The 17564-nt window shown below is 38.4% G+C and overlaps 1 protein-coding gene across 1 annotated transcript in view; it reads right to left on the bottom strand.

Moving 5' to 3' along the window:
* The window catches only part of LOC109260713 (uncharacterized), a 113788-nt gene extending 98438 nt beyond the window's left edge, over positions 1 to 15350 (bottom strand). Inside the window, exons 1-2 of the mRNA XM_053905165.1 lie at positions 15337 to 15350; positions 5978 to 5998 (exon numbers count right to left, since the gene is read on the bottom strand). The gene's annotated coding sequence lies outside the window, so the exon portion shown is untranslated. The remainder of the gene's footprint in view (positions 1 to 5977; positions 5999 to 15336) is intronic.
* Between the last annotated feature and the right edge of the window lie 2214 nt (positions 15351 to 17564).

Genomic DNA, 17564 nt, shown 5'->3' with positions numbered 1-17564 from the left:
ACAACACATGTTTGAACTACAATGGGTCCACTTACACATGGATTTTTTTTTTTTTGCTATTGTTAAAAATATTTATTTTTCTAAAAGATCACACAAAAGTTGGGAAGAGAAAGAAGTATGTCAACTAGCCTACCGTCAAAATTTGGGCTGAGGAAGGACAAAGAGCTGCCTAAAGAAACTGATAGCTGGAGCAAAGTGTAGAAATTGAGACGGCAATGGGCCAATGGCACCAGAAGTCTGGGTCAGCCACATGGATGAGCACCACCGAGGTGCCGTGTGGACATCAAAGCTGTTGGTCCCAATTATTCCTCCTTTTCAGTAAAGGAGAAGCAGGAGCTCATTGTTTAGACATGAGCTTCATGGTCTTGTGGCCCTTTCTGTATTCTCCCAGTTTCTACTATTGAATTTCTCAGTGACCACACTCTGGGTGGTGCCCCCATCTGGCGTTGTGGGGCGACTGGGAAACCTCCAGGGTCTGAGTGGTGAGTGCAAAAGCTCTGAACGTCACATCTGTTACACAGAAGGTGTGCTGCGCTTTGAGAGTGCCGACTGTGTATGTAGTTACTATCCGGGCTCCCCTTCAGGAGCTGGGACAATGAAGTGTGTATCCTGCTTCTCGCAAATACTGCAGTTGCAGTGAAGGTGTGCAGGTGCGCTGAGGCCAAAATTTCAGAGGACGGCTCCGTAGTGGTAGCCTCCTGTGCGCTTCACCAGTCTCGGTAATGCAAGACGTCCAGCGACAGCGTGGCGGCGCCCTCCAAGCTGAGCCTCGGCCGCTTGCGGCGCCTATCCCGGCCCTCTCCCTGGGAGCGTGGCTACCAGGGTCACCCGGGTCGCTGGGGCTGCCGCGGCGGGAGAGGCGCAGCGAGGGGCGGGGCCAGCTCGGCGCTGGCTGCAGGCCGGGCCTTCTGGGCGCGCGCGGGGGGGGGGGGGGGGGGGGGCATGAGTTCCTTCATCGCCGCTGGTTTACTGCTGCCACACCGCCCGCTGAGCCACTGCTCTGCCCTCGCCTGGTAGGTGGGGCTCCGAGCGAGGTTCCCAGGGAGGCCCCGGAGTTGGCTGTTTCTGGCCTCGTGGTTTGGCAGCGGCTCTGCTCCTCGCCTGCCGTGGCTCTATTCCGGATTTTTTAGGGTACAGTATTGTACACGTTTTTCTTTTCCTTCTGGTTTACTTAATAACATTTTCTTTGCTCTAGCTTACTTTTGTTGTAAGAATATAGTATATAATATGGAGTATACAAAATATGTGTTTGGTTATTTATGTTATCGATGAGGCTGCAGCTCAACAGGTTATTGAGTTTTTAGGGAGTCAAAAGTTAGAACCAGATTTTCTGCCGCGCAGGGTCTGCAGGTGTTCAAGGGTCCCCTGGTATACAAGTTTAGAATTGCTGTATTTTTCTGGCCAGTTGAACCTATTATCGTGTAATGTTTATCTTAATCGCTAATGCTTTTTGCCTTAGATTCCTGAAATTAATATATCAATAGCTACTCTCTTTAGATTAGAGTTTCTGTGGTATTTTCCATCTTTTAAATTTAACCTTTTGCCATCCTCATATTTTAGATTTGTCTCTTGTAAACATGTGTTTTAATCCAGTCTGATTATCCTTGTGTTTTAAATGGAATCAGTTGATCCATTTGTAATTCAAGGAATTATTGGTATAATTGACTTTAAAATTTTTTTTTTTCAACATTTTTTATTTATTTTTGGGACAGAAAGAGACAGAGCATGAACGGGGGAGGGGCAGAGAGAGAGGGAGACACAGACTCGGAAACAGGCTCCAGGCTCCGAGCCATCAGCCCAGAGCCCAACGCGGGGCTCGAACTCACGGACCGCGAGACCGTGACCTGGCTGAAGTCGGACGCTTAACCGACTGCGCCACCCAGGCACCCCAGGTATAATTGACTTTAAAACCATCTTACTACATGCTTTCCATCCATAATACCTGTAATATTTCTCTCTCCTTCCCCAGCTTTGTTCCCTCCCTCCCTTACTGGTTAATTCCTCCTCTTTCCTGTCTTCTCTTCTTTTACTGGTGGACTGTCTAATTTTTTCATTTTCTGCCTCTTTAGCTTTATATTTTATATTACTGTAGTATTTTTCTAGTTGTTACTATAGAGAGTACAAACTGCAACCTTGGTTTATCAAAGTCTGATAAAATTAGTATTTTTATCTCTGTAGAAAACAAGCATACTTTATTTATCCTTGTCTCTGCTTATATGTTATTACTCATTTATTTTAATTACACACAAATATAAACATTAGCATCTATGTTAAAAACCCTCAGGATGTTATTGTTTTGCAGTCAGTAGTTATTCAGATTGTGTATTTACCTTTTCAGGTTTGATATGCCTTACAGCAGTTTTGGAACTTTAATCTAGGAGATTTAGAAGGAATTTTGTAATTAATTTTACTTTTTTTTTTGGCCTGGAATTGCTTTTATTTCAGCTTCATATTAACAATATTTAGGTTTTGTATGTAATTAAATGTTGGCAGTTTTTTTCTTTCAGTATGTTGAAGGTTTCATTTTCTTTTATTCTGGTTACTGTTGAGGAGAGAGCTCTCAATCTTACGGTTTATCAATCTGAAGGTATACTCTGAAGGTTTTAAGACCGGCTTTTTAACTTTCTTAGCAGTATTATTCTGGTATCCTAGATCTTATTTTGTTTTTAAATTTATCTAGTTTGGAGTTTATAGTGATTTTTACCAGATGCGGTAGCGTATCTTTCTGGTATTGGGAAATTCCTTCTTACAGTATTCCCCGGTCCCTGTTCTTTCTCTTTTCTCCTCTGGCATATCAATTATGCAGATGTTTGATCTTTTCTCTGTAACTGGTATTACTCTGATATGCTTTAATTTATTCTCAATATTTTCTTTTGGCCCAAAATTGGTTCTTTGAAAGATGACTAAAGAAGGTATTAACCCACTGGCAAGAATGCTAAAAAGAGAACACAAATTTACCAGTATTAGGAGTGAAAAATGAGACATCTCAGTAGGTTCTACATGATGCCGTGTAGCTCTGTTTTTTGAACCTACCACACCATATGCTTCACTTTTCTCATTTTGCATATCACAACTTCTGCTAAAAATCATTGTTCTGTGTTTGCTTACTGTAACCAGATAAATAGTATTAAAGTGCCACCAACTTATCAGTAAAGAACTTCAGCTCTTCAAAAAGTTTTAGCATTACCGAGAATTTATATTCTTTTATTTTTTCATTTAATTTTCTTTGCAGTAATCACTAATGTAGCTCCAAAATCAATGCCTGAAGTGTATAGTCTTTTAATTTGTTGAAACACATCTGAGCATCTGTCCAGTTTCTTGTCTTTCAAAGACATCTTCCATAAATTTCTCAGTATTTCAACAGGACTGTTCAATCTTTTGCAGAATAATAGTCATTTTGGGATTTTTGTCACTAATGAGCTGGGAAGACACAATTTAACCTTTGTATTGAATTGCATGTGTTTTGGATCTCTTGAGTTTCTCTTCCTTGGATTATATCTTTGTTTTCATGGAGTACATTCACCTGTTTCTTCTGAATAAGGAGGCCATGGGAGATGAAAATTTTATGACCTTGCATTTATGAAAATAACACCATTTGACCACATTTGTTTGATAAGATTATGGGGGATACAGAATTCTCCATTGGAATTATTTACATTGGAATTTGAAAACAGTGGTCCCTTGTTTTCTAATTTTGACTGTTGCTATTGAGCAATCTGATGCCATTCTGAATCCTGATCCCTGGTATTTGTGAACTTTTCTTTATTTTCAGTGTTCCAAAAATACATGATGCGATGTCTTGGTGTGTGCCTTTCCCCACTTACTGTGAAGAGCCCTGGTGGACTCTTTCAATTTTAACTTTCATGGTATGAAAATCTGGGTGACTGTTCTCTCCCCAACCCCCAACAAAAATGGTTTGTTTTGATCAAAAAAATGTTTGCTCTATGACTGGTACTTTTGTTAATGTGGAGTAAATCTTCCTAAATTGTTCTTTTCTTTTCTCTTAATTCCTATTTTCTGTCTGTTTTTTTTTTATTCAGTTGACTTTGTAGAATTTTACTGACATCATTTTCCAAGCATTGTACGGAATATTACTATTTAGTTCTTTCATATTTTTAATATCCTACACCTCTTGTTTTCTTCTAATATGCTTTTCATACCACTCTGTTGTTGATTCACAAATGTCCTGCTCTCCTGTTAAAGAAGAACAGATCTTTTGGAGCCATTACTTTGTTTTATTCCCATCTTCTGTGTTTTATTTCATTTGCCTCTCTGGACGTTTTGTGTTGTGTTGTTTTGTTTTGTTTTGTTACCAAAGACTGCTCCTTTGTTATGTCACAGATTTGCAGAGGCAATGTTAATTTCGGATTTTTTTCTCTTAATAACAATGCTGGCTAAAAGGATTTTTCAGGTACATGTTAAGAAATCTTATCCACACTACTCTCCTCCTTACTAGTAGCCACTTGGAATTGAAGAAAAATCTATTCCCTCAAGGAGTTACCAGTCTTGTAGTATCCTCTGTAATGAAATTGTATCTGCTGGTGCATGTCCCCATTGAATGGAGATGATGTCTGGATGAAAGAGACATGCAGGGCAAGGTATGTGGGAAGGGGCCCACTGCCCTTCCTGCGCTTCTTCCTTGTGTTCACCAACCCACCAGAAGCTCTTAAAAATATGTGTATCATGTTACAGCCATTTTATAGATTATTGTGTCACTTTTACCTTTAATATCCTACCTCTCTTTTTCCTTGAATGTACTTTATATCACCTTACTCTTGATTTATGAGCGAATTATCTCATGTATCTTAAATATATTTTTAGGTCAACATTTTTCTCCAAACTTTCTTGATTTCCCTGATTTCCTATTTATTTTATGATGGCTTAATTTTGGTCTTTTGGTTTAAAGTCTGTCTTACAGAGTCTTATGATCCTTGGGAGTCCATTTATATTAAATGTGCGCATGGCTGCAGATCACCACCTGGGCTAGTTAGATTTCTCTGAACAACCCTTCATATAAGAGTCAGTTTTGGGGCACCTGGGTGGCTCAGTCGGTTAAGCATCTGACTTTGGCTCAGGTCACGATTTCATGGTTTATGAGTTTGAGACCCGCATCTGGCTCTGTGCTGTCAGCACAGAGCCCACTTCAGATCCTCTGTCCCCCTCTCTGTCTGCCCCTCCCCCGTTCACGCTATATCTCTCTCAAAAATAAACATTAAAAAAAAAAAAAGAATCAGTATTTTCCCTGTGGTAGTTCATTTTCTCCAAACATGGGTTATCTATACTTTCTGAGTTTTCTGAGTACATTGGGAACAGGTGTAGGACCTGGCTCTTACTTTGTCCCTCTGTTGTCAGATATCATCCTGATTTTAAATGTATAGAAACTCCCTGTATCCAGGGTTCCTTTGATCTAACCTCTCTTGAGCATACACCATTTTTCTTCTCCTCTGCAGTGTGGGACCAAAGTAGAAGCTTGATTGAGAGGAATGGAAGAGATGATTTTATAGAGTTATTTTAACATATTACCAGCTGATCATCCACCTTCTTAATAGGTGGATAGTCTTAATATCCACCTTAACATGCTTGACTGAAATGTTACCTGGTCCCAGGAAATCCTGAGCCTTCTCATTCTACTGTCTACCATTAGCCCTCTTGAATTTGCTTAGGATTCATGTTTTGTGGATAGTTTAATTATTACTCATCTGTCTGCTCTTCAGCTGTAATAGTTTTGTTTCAAATTTTCATCTGCTTGTTTCTGTTGCTATTTCTTAGATATCATAGTTTTGCCTTAAAAAATATTTTCTTTCAATTGAATGTGTTTCCAAGAGTGCATGGAGGAAAATGGAAGTTTTTCAGTACCCCAGTAATACTTACAATGACAGGATTTAAACTGTTATGACAGTCGCTATCAGAGCAAAAATTTTTTCCATTCCTTAGATACCAAAGTATACTAGCAATAAGAGATAGAAAAGGAACTTACCTGTTTGTCCTGAGATCGTCTCTACAGAAACAAACAAAAACAAACATATGGGCTAACTTAAAGATGTTATTACTGTTTTTCTCTAATTCTCTAAACAGCAAATTTACAAAGCTATTAAGGATGATAGCCAAAGTATACAAGAATCTCTTGTAGGATGTTATGACAGCATAGAATATTTGAGATTTGAAAGAACTAACTGACAAGTTTTGAAGTCACAACTGAAATAGAAAACAAAAATATACATTGATTGTCTATTAGAAGATTAGCTTTCCTTAATATCTTTCTAAAATCAATCTGTAGAATGCAAAATTTACATGAATTTTTTAATTTCTTTTATATCAAAGTACATGTAATTATTTTAAAAGTCAAATTACTTGATGTAAATAAAACCAACAGTTCTCTGACCCATCCCTTCTTACTTCCTGTTTCCTTTTAACTTACACTTAACTGGGGGGGGGGGGGGGCTCTAGAACTAATATTTAGTTGTACAATGTCTGTATGATACTTCATGATTCCTCAAATTTGGATAATGGATGTTGGATTTCAGCTATGGGCAGTAAGTATTTACCTCCTTTTATACCCTTTCTCAATTCACTTCCCCTCTCCCTATTTATCCAATAAGCCTGGCTCAGTTTTTATGGTAAATCAGTATATTGTGTTAGCAATATAACTATGTACATAATGTTGACCATGTAAATAATGTTCATTATTGAGTAATGTATTATAAGAGCTTTCCTACTCGAAGTTTTCTTTTCTCTCCAGTTGATTCTTGACATTTTGGGAGACTTCGTTGAGCATTTTTTCATGTTTATGCCTTTTATTATTCTTTGCCAGTCATTTTAGTGGATTTCTGAAGGAAAGAGAATAAAATGCCCACTTTCTTTTTTTTTTTTTTTTTTTTTACAGAAAAAAATTCTTTTTATTTTTTATTTTTTTTTTATTTTTATTTTTTTTAATTTTTTAATATATGAAATTTACTGTCAAATTGGTTTCCATACAACACCCAGTGCTCATCCCAAAAGGTGCCCTCCTCAATACCCATCGCCCACCCTGCCCTCCCTCCCACCCCCCATCAACCCTCAGTTTGTTCTCAGTTTTTAACAGTCTCTTATGCTTTGGCTCTCTCCCACTCTAACCTCTTTTTTTTTTTTTTTTTTTTTTTCCTTCCCCTCCCCCATGGGTTTCTGTTATGTTTCTCAGGATCCACATAAGAGTGAAACCATATGGTATCTGTCTTTCTCTGTATGGCTTATTTCACTTAGCATCACACTCTCCAGTTCCATCCATGTTGCTACAAAAGGCCATATTTCATTTTTTCTCATTGCCACGTAGTATTCCATTGTGTATATAAACCACAATTTCTTTATCCATTCATCAGTTGATGGACATTTAGGCTCTTTCCATAATTTGGCTATTGTTGAGAGTGCCGCTATAAACATTGGGGTACAAGTGCCCCTATGCATCAGTACTCCTGTATCCCTTGGATAAATTCCTAGCAGTGCTATTGCTGGGTCATAGGGTAGGTCTATTTTTAATTTTCTGAGGAACCTCCACACTGCTTTCCAGAGCGAAAATGCCCACTTTCTTTCTTTCTTCTTTTAGTGACATACACTTAACATGCAGTGTTACATTAGTTTCAAGTGTACAATACAGTGATTCAACAATTCTGTATATTTCTCAGTGCTATTAAGTGTAATTTAATCCTCTTTGTCTGTTTCAGCCTTCCACCCACCCACCCACCTCCCTTCTGGCAACCATCAGTTCGTTCTCTGTATGTAAGCGTTTTTGTTTTTGTTTTTGGTTTTGGTTTTGGTTTTGGTTTTGGTTTTGGTTTTGGTTTGTCTCTCTGTTTTTGTTTGTTTGTTTTTCTTCTTAAATTCCATATGAGTGAAACTATATGGTATTTGCCTTTCTTTCTCTGACTTACTTTGCTTAGCATTTTACCCTCTAGATCCATCCATTTTGTTGCAAATGGCAAGATTTCATTCTTTTTCATGGCTGAGTAATATTCCGCAGTGTGTGTGCCTATCTGTGTGTGTATTTATATGTGTGTGTGTGTTAGAGCCTTATTGTAAGCCATTGGTTTATGTGATTGTGTGGGCTGGCTTGACAATTCTGAAAATTTAAAGCTAGGCCATCTGCTGGGGGTGGCTGAAATACTTAAGCTCAGCCTGAGATTGTTGTCCACTGGGGAATTTCTTTTTCATTAGGGAAGCCTCAGATGGACTCTTAGGGCTTTTCAGCTGATTGAATCAGGCCCACTCAGATTTACTTGGAATTAGATTATGAACTTGAACCACATCTACAAAATACTTTCCCAGCAATACTTTGCTTCATGTTTGAATAATTTGGGACTGAAGCCTCAAAAGACAATTGCAGTCCATTCCTTGTCATTTTAGCACCAATACACATTACCTTAAACTATACTTAATCTCCTACTAAAGATAATAACAAGGTTATATATTTCCAGTTCACATGATACAACTTGCATACAACCAAAAACATGCTCAGTTTTCCCCAGAAGAGTGTGCAAGGTCCTTGGGTGTAGTTCACTCTTCTTTGATATTAAATTCTGTGAAATTAACTTAACTTTGTTAATCTATCTTGTATTAGATGTTAAGTGGATAAGATAAAAAATAAAAATACTTGGTTAATGTGTATATAAATAAACATAAAAAATAAGGAAAAAATACTCATAATCCTTGTTTCTGCAACTGGTTACATGGTTGTAGTTATTGTGGGTATTGATAACTACCTTATTCCACCACTGATTCCATATTTTCTTTGCCTTCAGCAAACAGTTCAAATGGTCTTTGTTCTTTTCCTGGCCGGGTGACCCAAATTTTCATTTTTAGAGTTCTGGGCCATTATCAGTCCTGCTTCCATGGAGTTGTTTTAGTTTTCCACTGACTTAAATCAGAGGGTATAGTAATACTAAGAGATACCTAAGAGATCTTTTTACCGCCATTGCATTGTAGCAGCCTGGTTCCCCCTTGGTAATTGGGATTGGTCACTCCAGCCAAAGTAAATAATCCGTTTGTTTGCTTTTTGATTCAAAGGCATGAGGAACCCAAAGTAGCTCTCTAGTTCCAGTATTCTCTAGTTCCAGTATTCTCTAGTTCCAGTTCGGTGGAATTGTTGTATCCTTGTGGAAGCATTTTTTTCCTTTGGATCTATGACCTCTAGACTAACAAAGCCCAAGTTCATGGTGATGGAAGGCAAACTTTTTGCTCGTGGATCACTAGGACTAATAGTCAGTGAAGCCAATTCCATTTAATTCCTCGCTGTATATTGGACAGTGATTTAGAGTATGTATAACATCCTACAGGACAGTACCTCAGCCAGACCAGGTATTGTCATCTAGTTGGCACTGTAACTGAATCCTCAAATACCTTAAACTCCTCTGTCAAGCCAGCTGCATTAAGATGATGGGAAACATGAAAGGATATGTGACTTCCCTCAGAAGGGGCCCATTGTTAGACGTCATTTGCTGTAAAGTGAGTTTCTTGATCAGAAACAATGCTGTGTGGTAACCATGGTGGTGGATAAGACATTTTGAAAATCCACTGTTGGTGTTTTGCATACAGAGAAGGACAAACCATATCCAGAGCGGTTATCTATTCCAGTAAGAACAAAGTGCTACTCCTTCCATGATGTAAGCAGTCCAGTGCATTTAACATGCCACCAGGTAGCTGGCTAACCCCCCCATAGCATGTTGTCATATTATAGACTCAGTGCTATTTTCTCCTACTGGCAAATTGTGCAGCTGGCAGTGGCTATAGCTAGGTTGGCCTTGGTGAGGAAACATCCATGTTGCTGAGTCCATGCATAACCTGCCATCATGATCCCTTTGTTCATGATCCTACTGGGCAAAAAAGGATAACTGGTATCCACAGAATGGTTCACTCTATCCATTTTATTAAGATCCTTGTCTGATGAGGTTACTCTTGTGATCATTCACATGGGCCATAAATCTTTTTATATTATTTTCCCATTCAGAGACATCTATCCACATACTTCTTTCTCACACTTTGTTATCCGTTTCCCAGTGTTCCTTCCAAATCCCTGATCATCCAGCCAAACCATTGGCCACAGCCTACGAATTTACATAGACTCTTATATCTGGCTATTTCCCTTTTCAGACACATTAAACAATCAGGTGTACTGCTCGAAGTTCTGTCCACTGGAAGGACTTCCCTTCATGTGCCTTCAAATACGTCTCAGAAAGGGGATATAGGGCCATTGTGCATGTCCAACTTTATGGCTTGGTGGTTCAGACAACAAACAGCCAGTTCATGATTGGCAGCTCAGGTCTCATGGCACCTTGGTAGCCCTTGGTTAAATATTCGGTCTCTACCAAGATTTAGTGGCAATCCAAAAGCTTTTTCTCAAAATGAGAATAGTACTTGCAGAGGATGGCAGATATTTACTTTAAAATCCTAAGGGCTTGCCAAAGGCTCCAAACAGCATTTTCTACCACTAACTACCACTACCACTTCAAGCACATCATATCTGCTGGATCATACAGCCTAGGTGGCTGAGCAACTTGCATGGCATGTTCCCTGTGCAAGTTGCCTGAATCTGTCGCTTCGCCTTTACTTGTTCTGGGGCCCACTCAAAACTAGCAGCTTTTCAGATCACTCTGTAAGTGAGCTGAAGTAGCCCACTCAAATGGGTATCAGGTTGCCTTTGAAATACAAAGAGGGCCACTAGGCATTGTGTTCTGTTTGTTTGTTTTTTTCCCATTGGTAGGAGGGTCCAGAGGCAACAACTTAGCCCTTGCCATGGAAGATCTATCTTGACATGCCCACAATGCTGCACCCCATCAAATTTTACTGAGATGGAAGGCCCCTGAATTACTGTTGGATTTATTTTCTACTTCTGACCTACTTATGTTTTATCTACAGTAGTTCCTTCCCCTTATTTGCTAGGTCTAGTCAGCATGGTGTCACCAATATAACGAACTACATTAGAGAAGGGAAAAGTGATGACAGTTCCTGCAGACTAAATTATAATACAGGGCTGTAGAGTTGACATGAACTGAAGTAGGGCAGTGTAAGCATACTGATTATCTTGTCAACTGAAAGCAAACTGCCTCAGGTGGTCCTTACTAAGAAGTACAGAGAAAAAGAATTACCTGGCAGTTTGGTAGCTGCATGGTAACAGGGATGTGTTGGTTTGTTCAAGCAATGAAACCATAACTGGAACAGCATTGCAGTTTGAGTCATTATTTGATTAAATTTATGATAATCTACTTCCATTTTTCAAGACCTGTTAATTTTCTGCATAGGCCAAATAGGTGAGTTAAATGAGGATCAAGTTTTTGGCGGTGGCAACAATGACTGCTATCCTCTGGGAATGTGGTACTGCCTTTGGTTTACCATTTTCCTAGGTACAGCGAGCAGTTTTAGTAGGTTCCACTTGGCCATTGCTAGCATAATAGTCCTTACTCCACAGGAACCAATATTGTAATTCTGACAAGTTTTTAAATATATCTATTCTCATTGTGCATTCTGAAATTGGATAAATAACCATAGGATGGATTTGGGGACCCATTGGTCCCACTGTGAGATAGACCTGAGCTAAAATCCATTAATCCCTTACCTTCATAAGCCCCTACTCTGACTGATGGACCATAGTGATGTTTTGGGTCTTTAAGAATTAGCGTCAGTTCAGAGCTAGTGGACAGTAATCCCTGAAAAGTGATTATTTCCCTTTCCCTAATATAGAGTATTTCTGGAAATTGGCCCTAGGTCCCTTTGTGAAAGGCTTGAGGAAAGATTAATATTAAACACTTGGCAATATAGCAAGGTCTGTCCTCAAGGGGATCTGGTCTCCACTTCATTCTCTGAATTCTAGATCTGCAAACTGGCTCCTGTCTGAGAACTCATTGAGGAGCTTTGCACTTTAGTGATTCAAGTTGGACTTCTATTCGCTAGACCTAGAACTCTTACGTTAATATAGATAAAGTAAGAATCCAGAAAACTGTCCATTTCTTTTCTAGGGACACCATTATCAACTAGCCAAGGTCTTAGATCTGTGAGAGTCAGACTGTTCTGATTCCTGCTTTGGCTGTCATTCAGCTGTGCTCTTAAAGGCCATCCAACTGATTGAATCAGGGCCACCCAGATTATCTAGAATAGTCTCTCTTATTTAAAGCCAACCCGATTACAGACTTTAATCATATCTACAAAGTATCTTTACAGCAACACCTAGAGTAGTGTTTGAAGAACTGGGATTATCCCTAGCCTATTTGACATCAAAAGACCATAACAATTGGGAATCCACATTTTGACCTTCTGTACTAAATTGCATGTTTTTAGATTTCTTGATTTCTTCTTCCGTGGTTTACATTGTTTGTTTTGATGGAGTATATTCTCCAGTTTTTCCTGGAGAAGGAATGCATGGAAGATGAAAATTTTGAGACCGTAAATCATTCAATGTTTACATTTGCTCGATAGATTTCTTGGGGGTTCAGATTAACCCGTTGGGAGTCTTTTAGAATTGAGAAGCATTTGCTCCATTGTTTTCTAGATTTCGTGGTTACTCTTGAGAAATATGATGCCATTGTGATTGCTCTTTTATATGTGTCAATTTTTCTTCATTCCTTGCATATTTTGAGAACACATGCTGTAATTTGATGTGTGCCTTTTTTTCACTGTTCATTGTTCAGGGACCTTAGTGGGCTTTTTCAATTTTGATTCTTGTGGTATTAAAATCAAGGTGATTTTCTCATACCTGTTTTTCCTTTTTTCTTCCCACCATTAAAAAAAAATCTCTTGTCTGGCACTTCTATTATTGTGCAGTACATCCTCTTGAACTGATTTTTTTTTTTTAATTTTCTTTTTATTTCTATTTTCTGCTTTAAAAAAATATTTTTTTGCTTCATTTTGTTTTCTGGAAGTTTCTTTGACATTATATTCCAACCATTTTACAGAATATTATTAAGTCACCTGCTTCTATTTTTAATATTCTGTAGCTCATTTTTGTTCTCTGAGTGTCACTTTTTTATATCATCCTGCCCTTTTTCCAAGATCAGTATCTGCTTAGGTGTCTAAAATGCTTTAAAAAATCTTTTCACTGTTTTGCTGAATTTTCTTGGTTTCCTCTAATTACCTATATTCTGTATAATTCATTCTTCATTTTTAAGGTAGAGTCTGTTCTGCAGTATCTAGTGATCATTGGAAGTCCATTCATATTGAAGAATTTAATTCTAAATAGCTGATCATGTGCGCATGGATAATGATTGTCACCCAAATCAGTTGGCTTTCTCTGGGTAACCCCCAATATCAGAATCTGTAGGTCTTTCTTCTAGGGTAGTTCACTTTCTCCTTTGAAGAGTCATGTATCCTCCTTAGGTATGGACAATAAAACTGTCAAAGTTCTTTCAGTACATTTTGTTTTCTGTTATCAGGATGTTTCTCTGTTTTTACCTGTACATAGAGGCCTTGTAGCCAGAGTTCCTTTGATTCAACCTGTCCTTAGGATTAACCCCTTTTCTTCTACTCTGGTATGTTATAGGTACCAGAGTGGAAGCCTGGTGGAGGAGATGATTTATATAGATCTACTTAAACAATTTTTTCAAAATTATCCTTTCCTTAGCCACATCTTTACATCTCTGGCTTAAATCTTACCTGGTACCTGATAATCCTGGGTCAGTCTGGTTTGTGCTGTTTATGATTAGGCCTCTTGAATTTACTAAGGATTGGTGTTTTGTATATCATCTATAAGTTTTTTGTGTATCATATATAAGTAATAACTAATCTAGCTGTTTACGCTTTAACATTTTTTTTAACGTTTTTATTATTGAGAGACAGAGAGACAGAGCATGAGCAGGGGAGGGGCAGAGAGAGGGGGAGACACAGAATCCGAAACAGGCTCCAGGCTCCCAGTTGTCAGCACAGAGCCCTATGCGGGGCTTGAACTCATAAACCGCGAGATCATGACCTGAGCCGAAGTTGGCCGCTCAACCGACTGAGCCACCCAGGCATCCCAATGCTTTAACATTTGTTTTAAATTTTCATCTACCTATGGTTTATGTCACTTTTTTAGACTTTTAAGTTTTGCCTTTCAAAACTATACTTTCTCTCAATGTAGAGTGATTTCAGAATTCAGGAAGGAAAATTAAGTTTTTCAAATTTTCATGTGTAACTTCAATCTCACAATTATATTTTTTTAATGAACGTCTTGATAAGACTGTTACACTCAATTTCTGGAGAAAAAATACCTCTTTCTAAGAAACCAAGCGTACTAGAGATAAGGGACAGAAAAGGAGCTTACTGCTTTGTTCTGAGCTGTTTCCGGGAAAACAAACACAACAAACATTTAGCTAAATTAGAGATGAGATTGCCATTTTCTTTGTTTCTCTAAAATAAGAATTTACAATGGTAGACATGACGACAGCCAGAGAATGCAAGACCCCCATGTAAGTTGGTAATAAATGCACATAGTATTTGAAAATCAACTTATTGACACATTTGGAAGACATAACTGAAACAGGATGGCAAATAAGTGTTAGGTGGTGTTTGCTCATTAGAAGCAGATTAATTTTGCTTTATATCTTTATAAAGGTATGCACTAGAATGTGAAATTTATATGAGTTGTATTTAAGTTTAATTTTTAATGTATCAATATATGTACTTATATTTAAAGTCAAATTGTTTTATGTAAATTAAATTCACATAAATTAAAACACTAGGCTTCTGGCCCATCAAATCTTATCCTCAGTTTCCTTTTCATGATTTGTGTGTTAAGGGGAGGAAGCTGTTGACAAATATTTAGTTCTAGAATCCCTACCTAATATTTTATGATTTCTCCAATTTGGACAAGGTACACTAGTTTCCTCTTGTGGGAACCAAGGTTTCACTTCTTTTTCTACCCTTTTCCCCCTTCTTTCTCCTTTTCCTATTTCTCCAACAAATAGAACATGTCACATTTAAAAAATATATTAATATGTTATTAATATCATGCCCATGTAAGTAATCTTTAGAGCTGTGTTATATGCCAGCTTTTCTGTGTAAATTTTTCTTTTCTCTGCAGTTAGTTTTTGCAGTATTTCTTGTTTTCCTAGACGGTTTTACAGGTTTGTGCTGCTTATAATTTTCTTAGCCATTTAACCAAACTCTAGAAGGGAGCCTACAGATTAGAAACAGAAAGACCCTGATAGGTCCAGGGTCTTTCCTAGAATATAAATAATAACCTAAGTGTAATTTGGCTGAGAGGAGATTAACATTTTCATTCTCTAATCTAGTCTAGAGGAACGAAAAAACTGTAAATTTAGTTTGACAACCTGCAAAGGGGGAAGGCTTCTTTCTATCTGGGAGACTGAAGCCTATGTGAAAGTTTGAAAATTGGCTTACCACTGGATTCTGGAGTCTTAACTGAAACACAAAACAAACACAAAATTGTTATCTGATCCTGCAAAAAAAGACTAGTTTCTCCAATAGACTTTTCATAGTGAGTACAGTGCAGCATCGACTTAATCAGATGTATTATTAATTAATACATTTAATACATTTATTTAATTATTAATTAATTAATTAATTTAATACATTAAATAATTGTTGTAATCAAAGTGCTATATTTTCAAAATTTAAAACTGGTTAATTGTATTAATCATGCCTCTCTATTTTCTGTATTTCTGATGCTTAGACATCTGGGGACTTGGTGACTGTGGAAAAACTGCCCCTTCTGTGTCTAGCCAATTCCTAAGGATCTTAAAATTAATTCTCCTGCCAGCACACTTTCATCTGCAAACTAACAAATCCAGAGCCTGTTCCCTTATTGGGCTCTTACACCCTGGCCCACTATTTGTGTGCCCTAATCTCCCGGAGGCCAGGACTTAGACAATTAGTGGCAACTACTATACCCTGCAGCCTGCTGAAATTATTCAAACAAACCTACACAATTTTTTATAGGTTTGTGCCTTTTATATTTTTCCTAAACCTGCTTAGCTTGCTTTCCACATCTTGCTCATTTCCTCCCCTGAAAACCATAGTAAAGACTCTTGTCCACCTTCCCCCGTCACTCCTTATGCCCTCTGAATGACCCTGGTGCTTCCCCATGTGGCCCTGCCTGGCATGGCATGCCCTCTCTTCATGGGCACTGAGAAGCTGTGAGAAACAAACTGTTTTCAATGCAGTCATCTCTCGTCTTTACTATTGGCATTACCATTCATGAATAATAATAAAACCTACATTTTAAAACACTAACGTGGCATGCTTATAACAAAAAACATCTGTTCCTCACCTCAGCCATTTGCAATCAGATTTGTTCTCCTGAATTATATCTATTTCATATTTAAATGTAGGCTCTTTCTGCAGTAAATAGCTTTTTTAAAATGTGATTTCTTGACTTTAGGTTTTTGATTTTTTATTTTTTAAAATGTTTATTTTTGAGAGTGAGAGAGACAGAGTACAAGCAGGGGAGGGGCAGAGAGTGAGGGATACACAGAATCTGAAGCAGGCTCTAGGCTCCTAGCTGTCAGCACAGAGCCTGATGCAGGGCTTGAACCCATGAACGTGAGATCATGACCTGAGCTGAAGTCAGATGCCCAATCGACTGAGTCATCCAGGCACCCCGACTGTAGTTTTATATCGTATCTACTAACTTTAAACTCTGAAAGATGAGGCCTTCCTATTCTTCCACTTAATACTTCACCTCCTTTTCCTTCCTGTGATAGGCAGAATTCTGTGATGACCCCTAAGCAGTCACCCATTCATTGTTAAGTGCCCTCCCCTTGAGTGAGGGAAGAACCTGGAACTTGCTTCTGGCAAAAGAACATGGACAGTGCAACAGTGTAGTCACTTGATAATGTTACATTGTTAAGACTCACTGTTGACTGACTGGAATGATAGATTCTGGCTTTGGAGAAGCTGCCTGGTTGTGAATCACATGTGGGAGGGCTATGGGGCAGGGAACCTAAGTATCACTGGGATATGAGTGTCTGCAAGTGACAAGTGTAAGACACAAGAGACCTCAGAAAAGAGTATAGGAGACACATGGGGTGTGGCAAAGTCATGTAACAAATAGGAAATTTTAGTCATAGAAGGATGAGAGTGATATTGGGGAAAACACTAAAGGAAATGTTGAGGTAATAAAAGTAAAAATGTCTGATGGAAGGATGGAAATACAGAATGGAATGAAGGTAACAGAAAAGTAATATGTGGCTGAACTTAAGCAGATAGTGACTGACTAAAATGATGATGATGGTGATGGTGATATATCGAGGGGTTAAAGTAAATGCAGTTTTAATGAGCATGACGAGAACGTAGATACGTAAGAGAAAAGAATGTTCAAATGTTCTTCTTTTTAATGTTTACTTATTTTTGAGAGAGAAGAGACAGAGAGAGAGAGAGAGAGAGAGAGAGAGAGAGCACGAGTGTGGGAAGGACAGAGAGAGAGAGGGAGACACAGAATCCAAAGCAGGCTCCAGCCTCTGAGCTGCCAGCACAGAGCCCAGCACAAGGCTTGAACCCATGAACCCCGAGATTGTGACCTGAGCCGAAGTCAGACGTTTAAATGACTGAGCCACCCAGACGCCCCCTCAAAGGTTCTTATAGCTTTTAAATCATCTTGTTAAATTGCA

The sequence above is a fragment of the Panthera pardus genome, unplaced genomic scaffold (genome assembly GCF_024362965.1).
Source record: "Panthera pardus isolate Hobbes unplaced genomic scaffold, ASM2436296v1 HiC_scaffold_17, whole genome shotgun sequence".
Lineage (NCBI taxonomy): Eukaryota > Metazoa > Chordata > Mammalia > Carnivora > Felidae > Panthera > Panthera pardus.
Note: the sequence above shows the minus strand (reverse complement) of the source record. Positions and strands in the feature narration are given on the sequence as shown.